Here is an 8325-nt window from a genome sequence, read left to right as displayed (position 1 = left end):
AGCCGCTGCGCCACTGCCGAGGCAGCTGCTTGCGTTGAACTGCGCTCCCCTGCAACACGTGGGGCTATCTGTGTCATCATTTACAGGCAACCACAGAGACACACACCGTGAACCCCAAATACACAGCAGCAGGCGTCAGGGTTGGGATGGAACCCACGACCTCCCGCATATCAGGCGAGGTAGTTAACATCTCCTGGCCACCGTGGATGGTGGTGGAGTCCTGGCAATCGATGGAGCGGTCAAGTGACGTAAATTAGCGGAGCGCCTTGTCGTGGGGCGGGGGATGGGGTGTCGGTCTCGCCCCGGCGACGTCGGATTTAATTCCGGGCAAAAATGAGAGTCCCCGGAGAGAGGGAGCGGGGGGGGGGCTAGGGGTGGAGGGGGAGGGGAATGGAGGGGGGGCATCGCTCATCCCGACACGCTGCGGAAGAATTTGCGCGCGCGCACACAACAGCCAAAGGTCCCCCGTGTAGCTTTAAGAGTCTGCTGAGGCAAGTGCTGTTAGCGACTCGCACCGATGATGGACATCACAGCACGCGATGGGGTGGCCGGAACCACGCCCCGTGTGGCCGCCTTTGTCTCCCCACTGGCGACGTGGTTCGCTGTGCGGCTCGTCTTGAATGTATCTGCGTGTATCTCTGTGGGTATCTGTGTATCTCTATGAGTCTCTGTTGCATCTCTATGGGTCTCTGTGGGTTCGCTTAATGGTTCCATAGTGTGGGTTGCATAACCGCGAACGCTCTCCCGTGCCTTCTGTCTTTAATTTATCTTTTGGAATATCTGTGGGTCTCTGTGTGTCTCTATGGTATCTCTATCGGTATCTATATATCTCTTGACGTGTCCCCATGGGTTTCCTGTACGGGTCCATAGTTTGGGTTACATGGTCACGATCGTAGCAGTGGCTTGCGACTTCAATGACCCGTGCATGACGGAGATGTTACACTTCGACCTGGCGATGATGTCCCGACGATGCGGTTGGTGGTTACACCAGTGGTGAGGGGTGAGTGAGTTGGTAGATGGCTGGGTGGGTGAGTTAGGGGTTAGACCAGTGGTGAGTTGGTAGATGGCTGGGTGGGTGAGTGAACGAGTGAGTGAGTTTGTGGTCACACCACCAGTGTCTTCGAGGAGGAACGTCAAAGCCAAAGTGCGCGATGATGTTCGGGACTAGGATGAGGAGTTCATCTTGGACGGCCGCGTTGTTTAAAGCTGCTCAAAGCGACAATAGCAGCAGCAACATTCGCGTGCTCCCGGATCTGAGTGCGATTCCAGTGAGTGCGATTCCAGTGAGTGATTGAATGATGAATGAATGACTGATGATTCGATCCCTTTCATGGTAGCGCGAGGAGGTGCAGGGCTCACCAGAGACCCGCGCCTCCTCACACGGGAGCCCCCCCCCCATCCTCGCTCCATTCAGACTTCAATGAGTAACCCTGGCGTGGCGTGCGCGCGTACTCGAGGTGCACCTAGCCTGGCACGAGCGCCGTGGTGATTTCACCGCCAATATTGTGGCGAACGGCGGATGTTGTTGTTGTGGTCGCGGGGGAGCGGTGGCGCAGTGGTTAAGTGCACCGCACCACCCCGTGAGCACGTGAGCTTCGCTGATGCCACCAGCAAGAACATCGGGAAGAAAATAAAACATTCCCAAAACCCACGAGGCCGGGGTAGGGGAGGGACATAGGGTAGGGGGGGCACGGGGTAGGGGGGGCACGGGGTAGGGGAAGGGCACGGGGTAGGGGGGGCACGGGGTAGGGGGAGGGGCACGGGGTAGGGAGGGCACCGCGGTGCGAGGGATGGAGTGGGGGCGAGGGTGAGCGGTGTGGGGGGTGGCGGGGGGGGGTCAAACTGGACATCTGCCCAGGGCCCACTAAAGCCGTAGACGTCACAGCAAAGCCGTACTCTTCCTGCATCTCATGCGGAGCCCATCGTGATCGCCGCCAGCCAGGATCACCCCGCCGCCGCTGCTGCCGCTGCTGCACCGATCCACTGCGTCACCTGCACTCGAAGCGACCTCGTGGCTCCATCTCCTCGGTGGACGTCGCCTCTCCCTTGTCGGTCACGCGGGTTGTTGTTTTAACAACCACCACCACCACCACCTTACTTCACCACGCTGGTTATTGAAGGGAGGGAGAGTGACAGGACCGGTCCCGACATCATCGGCATGCTCCATGTGAGACGTGACAGCAACTGGCAAGCCCCCGGGGGGTCGAGGTGAGCCGGGGCGGGCGGGGGTGGTGGCATTAAAGCGCCACTGACGTTAGGCGTGGCCGGTGATCGAACTCGGGTAGTGCGCGGCGGCTCGGTGCGCTAACCGCTGCGCCACCGCTCCATCCGTGCAGCCGCGCCAGACACTCCGAGACTCACCCCGACCCCCCCCCCCCCGCGTGTCGATGCAGGCGCCATGGAGCGGGTGGCCACGCTGACGACTCGAGGCCGGCGCCTCGTCTGCGGCTTCTCTGCGGGTCGGGGATTTCTGTGGACACTTAAACGCGTTATCACCAACCATCCTTATCATCATCATCACCAACATCGTTATTATTATAAAATAGTTTTAATGCACGAGCTGGTTGGTATTTTTCATCGCGATAGAGACACCCATGCATACAAACAGAGCTTCAAGTGTTTTCATAGCGCGGGTTCCATAGGAATGTGGAATTTCCACCACTGGCCACAGGCCGCCAGGGCGAGCAGGCAACGGGGGGGGGGGGCGTCGTCTCGCCGTGTATCGTTTTAGCCGAGACACGCTGCGCCTGTGCGCCTCCGGGTCGAGTTTCAAGACGCGCGCTTTGTTGAACCAACAAGAGGAGGTGGACACATCGGCAGGTAGCGAGTGTTGACAGCCGTCACAGGGGCGAAATATATTCCCCGGAGAGAGGTTTTGTTTTTTTTCCACGGGGTACATTTTCTGGCATTTATCCCGGGCAGTCGGGATTCGTTCGAGCCAACAGCAGTGGGACGCGCTGTACAAACGAGAGAGAGACACACACACAGTGGCAACACAAGACGATACTTTATAAACGAGAAGACGGAACGTATTGGGACAGACAGTACCAATAAGATAGATGACGACAGCTCTCGCTCCACTCTCTCTCTCTCCGCGTGCGATTTAAATGTTTTGTAAATCCATCCGTCTCTCCCTCTTGAGCTTGCGCACTCATGCTATGACCAACAGCGTGTGTTCAACAACAACAACAACCGCAATCGTTCAGCCACTCGGCAGCGGTGACGTCGTCACGGCGCTTGTGCCATGCGAGGTGCAAGAAGGCCACGTGCAGCGTCGAAGGCTCGCTGTGGAAAGGTGGTCAAAGATTCCCTCTCCATCTCCTCGGTTAAACACACGCGCACTCTACCGGTTTCACCTCATTTTGAGCTCATCAGCAGAGTCCGGCTCACTCGAACAAAGAACTGCCGGACTGGCAGCAGCCGATGTTGGCAAGCGCCCCCCCTCTATCTCGACACCATGGACCGTCATCGCAATAGCACCCCCCCCCACTCCATCACAGAGTGAGCGTTGCGGTGACATTGTTTGGCTGATAAATGAATAACATTGATTACGAAATGTTTCCTTTGTTGAGTGAACGTGTTTCTCGCTTTGTCCCACCGAGTGTGAAATTTGTGTTCGAGGAGGAGGCGACCACGTGGTGGTGGTAGTGTTGATGATGACCACGTGGTGGTGGTGATGATGATGACCACGTGGTGTTGGTGATGACCACGCGGTGGTGGTAGTTTGGGGGTTACCACGTGGTGGTGGTAGTGTTGATGATGACCACGTGGTGATGATGATGTGTCACGTGGTGGAAACTCCCCCACCTCGACCTGTGCACCCACGCGGAGCGGCAAGCCTCGTGTGGTCACTACTGGACCCGGTGGGTGGGTGGAGGGGTTTGCAGTCACCTCTCTCATCAACCCCGCCGCTCCCGGGTTCACTTCCAGGCCACGGCTATCATCAGTGGCGATATCATCACAATGAGGTTTGCTAAATTCGTGGAGGGTTTTTTTTGTTGCTTTACCGGTAATCGCATGAGAAAAGCTGGTAGTAAGAAAAAAACACCGGTTGGTTCCCAGTTTTGCCGCACATATCTTTGCGTGGTGCGTGCAGTGCTGTAGGGATGGCATGGCGGGCGTAGGCAGGCGTCGAGGCGTACCCCGGGAGAAGGCGGCACGACAACAACTTGTCGACCAACTCCCTTCCCATGAGTGGGTGTCGAGGAGGAGCCATATACCCCCTGTACTCTCCCTCTCTCTGAGTCATCCTCTCTCTCTCTCTGAGTCGTCCTCTCTTTTTTTACGATCAGAGGAAACAAGAAGATGCTCGGTGTAGTCGGCACTTTGCTTCGTTCATTTCGGTTTTTTTGTTTTTTCTGAATGCTTTGCTTCATGTGCCCCCCCCCCTCCCCTTTTTAAATGAAAGTTTTCACAAAAGATTTCACGCTCTGCTCTCCTCCTTCTTACCCCTTCCCTCTCTCTGTAGCCCCTCTCTCTACCCCCCCCCCTCTCTCTCTACCCCCTCTCTCCCTACTTACTCTATGTCTATGTTCCCCCTGTTTTCTATGTATCTGCACCCAGCCCTCCTCGCAGTCCTACGGCCTCCGCTTCTCTCTGAGGAGTCATCCTCTCTCTCTCTCTGAGTCGTCTTCTCTCTGAGTCGTCCTCTCTCCCTGAGTCGTCCTCTCTCTCTCTGAGTCGTCTTCTCTCTGAGTCGTCCTCTCTCCCTGAGTCGTCCTCTCTCTCTCTCTGAGTCGTCCTCTCTCTCTCTCTCTGAGTCGTCATTTCTCTCTTGAGTCGTCTTCTCTCTGAGTCGTCCTCGCTCTCTGAGTCGTTCTCTCTCGCTCTCTGAGTAATCATATCTCTCTCTGAGTCGTCCTTTCTCTCTGAGTAATCCTATCTCTCTCTGAGTCGTCCTCTCTCTCTCTGAGTCGTCCTCTCTCTCTCTCTGAGTCGTCCTCTCTCTCTGAGTCGTCCTCTCTCTCTGAGTCGTTCCCGCTCTCTCTACGCGAGCGAGCGGATCTCGCGCGGCGGCTGCGCTGAGCAGCGTTGCAAGTCGGCATCATGATCAGGAAACTAAAATGCGAATCAGATAAAGTCACCGTGGCCGTTCACCCAAGTGCGTGCGGCGTGGGCAAAGAGGAATTGGACGGCCGCTCCTTCACCTATCGCGTCGTGATATTGGTGGCTACGCGAGGAGGAAATGCGCAGGGCGCGGCGGCGGCAACAGTCGGCAGTGACCTCGACTTGCCGGGCTCCCGGTGCCATTTCCTGTAAAAACAGAGGTCAGAGCCGGGGGATTTCCACAGAATCACCCCCCCCACTCCCTCCTCTCTCGCTCGCTCGCTCGCGTTCCACACGCAGACGAAGATTCCCCCACCACCCACCCATGAAAACAAAGACGAATTTGCCTCGGATAGACTTTTATTTTTTACACGGTTGTAATGAACGGGCAAAAACAGCGAATTCATTCGGCGATAAACACTGTGGCCTTGTTAAGAAGAAAATTTATATCCAACCCGTGGCGTTTGTCCACAGCCCTTATGCCTCTGGCAGCAGGGACACAGGCGCCTTCCCATTCATCAGGATCTCAACGACGTCACCTCGTTCATAGCTTCGAGCCCCTTTTGGGGCCGTCCATAAATGACATCACGCGATTTTAAACGATTTTTGACCCCGCCCCCCCTTCTTCACACGGCGTCACAAAAAGTCAGACCCCCCCTAAAATATGACGTCACAAAGCTCTGCCCCCCCCCCCAACCATATTTCCATTTTGAAAATAAAACATGCTTCAAATCGCTTTAAACTATTGTCATTGTAGTGCATATTTAATGTGGCGCTACACTCTGATGTTGCAGGAGTGTTGTTATAACAATTAGTGCTGTTGTAACAATTCTATATTTATTTCAAGTTGCGCATTTTGATGTAGCGTCACATTTCTCAGACTCCCCCCCCCCCTCGTCACACATCGTCACAAAAATCTGACCGCCCCCCCCTAGGTGCGTGACGTCATTTATGGACGGCCCCTTTGCACCCCATGCGCTTAACCTTCAACGATGCCAACGATGCCAGTTCAACCCCCGATGAGGCTAGGAGAGCTGAATAGAACTCACAAGCACCACACCCCCCCCCCGACTGTTGTGATCCACCCAACGCAGGAGATTGACGCCTGGCGTTTGATCTCCCACCAATAGCTCATGGTCCACCCTCAACCGCATCCACTGCACAAACCATGTCACAAGCGGAAAATGACAACGCACTGTCTCTACAAGTTTGTGTGTCATCTCGACGCGGCGTCCATGGGGTTATTGCGCGTTCCACAGTGCGGCAGTCTGTCTGTCAGTGCGTGACGTAGTCATTCACCCGTTGTGACGTACGAATCGGACGCACGCGGTCACTGACGAAGACAACGCAACAGAATCTGCAGAGTGCGCACAGAGGCGAAGAGTCGAGACTGCACGGCCCTGCTGGGGCGCCGAGAGACAGACGGACGGACGGACGATCGATTGATCTACACCTGGCCGCACATCTGCACTCTAATTGGAAACGAAGTCGCCACTGCATCCAATTTACACTCAGGGCCTCGAGTTGGAGTCGCCGTAATTGCCACTTCCTCGAGGCAGCAGTGGGACCGCGCGCTCGGCTCCTCCCCGCCCTGTTGCTGGGTTGTCCCAGACTCGGTGCACCGCGAGGCCACGTTACGTGCCCTGCCGTGCACCTAGCCTGGCACAAGCACTGCGGGGCGGTGACATCACCGCCACTCAGCGGCGAGTGCTCGCAATTTCACACCCACGGAGACGCGCGCGAGACGATCCGGCGACTTGCGAAGTTCTCTATCCAGCAGTGGATAGATGATGACTGATGATGATTGCTCAATTGCAGTGCTTTGTGAATCCACTGCTCGACAAGGCCGGACGAAGGCCTCCCTCCACACGCCGGTGTGGGCCGACGGACCAACGATTCAACACGCCGGGCAGGTGCGGTGAGCTATGGAGAGCCGTGGGCAGTATTCCAGCTCAGGTGGCGGGTTCATTTCGTAGCGCGGTGCGCTAACCACTGCGCCACCGCTCATTTAACCCCGCCCTCTCAGCTCAACAAATCGTAACCGGGAGGTTCGGGGCTGGATGCCACCTGGGGCCCTCTCAGTCGTTAACGACAACGACAACAATCACGATCATCAACAACAACAAAGACCACAGAGCCGGTATGGAGCCCTCTTCTGTGTGAGGCCCGGACCGGATCGTCCCCCCACCCCACCCACCACGTGTGTGTCCCCCCACCCCACCCACCACGTGTGTGTCCCCACCCCACCCACCACGTGTGTGTGTCCCCACCCCACCCACCACGTGTGTGTCCCCCCCCCACCCCACCCACCACGTGTGTCCCCCCCACCTCTGAGCGGCTCAGTTCATCTCGAACCCGACCTCAAATGACCCTCAATAGTGTTGAGTTTTCCTTCCTCCCATCCTCTAGTCCGCTCGGAACGCAGTTGGAGTGTTTGACTCTTTGGCTCGGCTGCCCGGAGCAAACAGAGCGATAGGCGGGTCAACATTCGAGATAAGGAGAGGCACATTTACAGCCAAGTGACATGGCTCAAAACTTGACGTCCACATTATTTGACGGGATAATATTGACTGAAGCTGCCACATCTGCGGCAGAGCGCCATAACGCATGATGATGATGATCATCATCATCGTCGGAGTAATCATTAGCCATGGTCAATCCACTGCTGGATGAAAGCGACTTCCCCAACCTCCCCGTGTCCGAAAGCCATGGGGAGGCAGTCGTATAGCAGTGTATTGATGATAAAATGGCTGCACATTTGGCCATTGTTTTTTTGTATGCAAAACAAACAAAGCTTCGTGTGTTGCTCTGTTTTTCTCGCTATGGGAGGAACGTGGGTTCGATCCTGACCCTGACGCCTGCTGCATATTTGGAGATTGCGTCTCTCTCTCTCTTTCTCTCCGTGGTCGCGTGAACTTTTCTCCGATGTTTTACCCTCCACGTTTAACATCAACATCACCACGAGTTTAGAGTAATTGTCCGCCGCTCTAAATTCCCACGTGATGAGCCAACTTCGTTGAGCTGTCATCTGTGCGAGCTGTACAGCTCAGTGGGGGGGGGGGGGGGCTTACACCTCGTAAACACAAATCTAAATGCTGTAGTTCAGTGGTTCTTGACCTTCGTTGCAGCTTGCAGCACTTTGGTTCTCAGAGAGGGCATCTCGCACCCCCAGGATGAAGAGCCACTCTCTGCTGGAGTTGAATCACTTCGCGTTAACCCGGGGGAACCCCCATGCAGAACCAGGGGGGGGGGGCAGCCGGGAACAGAACCCAGGTCCCC

The 8325-nt window shown here is 56.1% G+C and overlaps 1 long non-coding RNA gene across 1 annotated transcript; it reads left to right on the top strand.

The window, feature by feature from the left end:
* Positions 1-1924: 1924 nt before the first annotated feature.
* On the top strand, positions 1925-3548 carry LOC144719670 (uncharacterized). The gene is made up of 2 exons (XR_013585645.1): positions 1925-2208; positions 2394-3548. It is a non-coding gene; the product is annotated as an uncharacterized LOC144719670 (long non-coding RNA).
* The last annotated feature ends 4777 nt before the right edge of the window (positions 3549-8325 follow it).

This window comes from Lampetra planeri, chromosome 6 (assembly GCF_965212315.1).
Source record: "Lampetra planeri chromosome 6, kcLamPlan1.2.h2, whole genome shotgun sequence".
In the NCBI taxonomy this organism is placed as follows: domain Eukaryota; kingdom Metazoa; phylum Chordata; class Hyperoartia; order Petromyzontiformes; family Petromyzontidae; genus Lampetra; species Lampetra planeri.
This window is presented reverse-complemented; position numbering and strand designations above follow the sequence as displayed.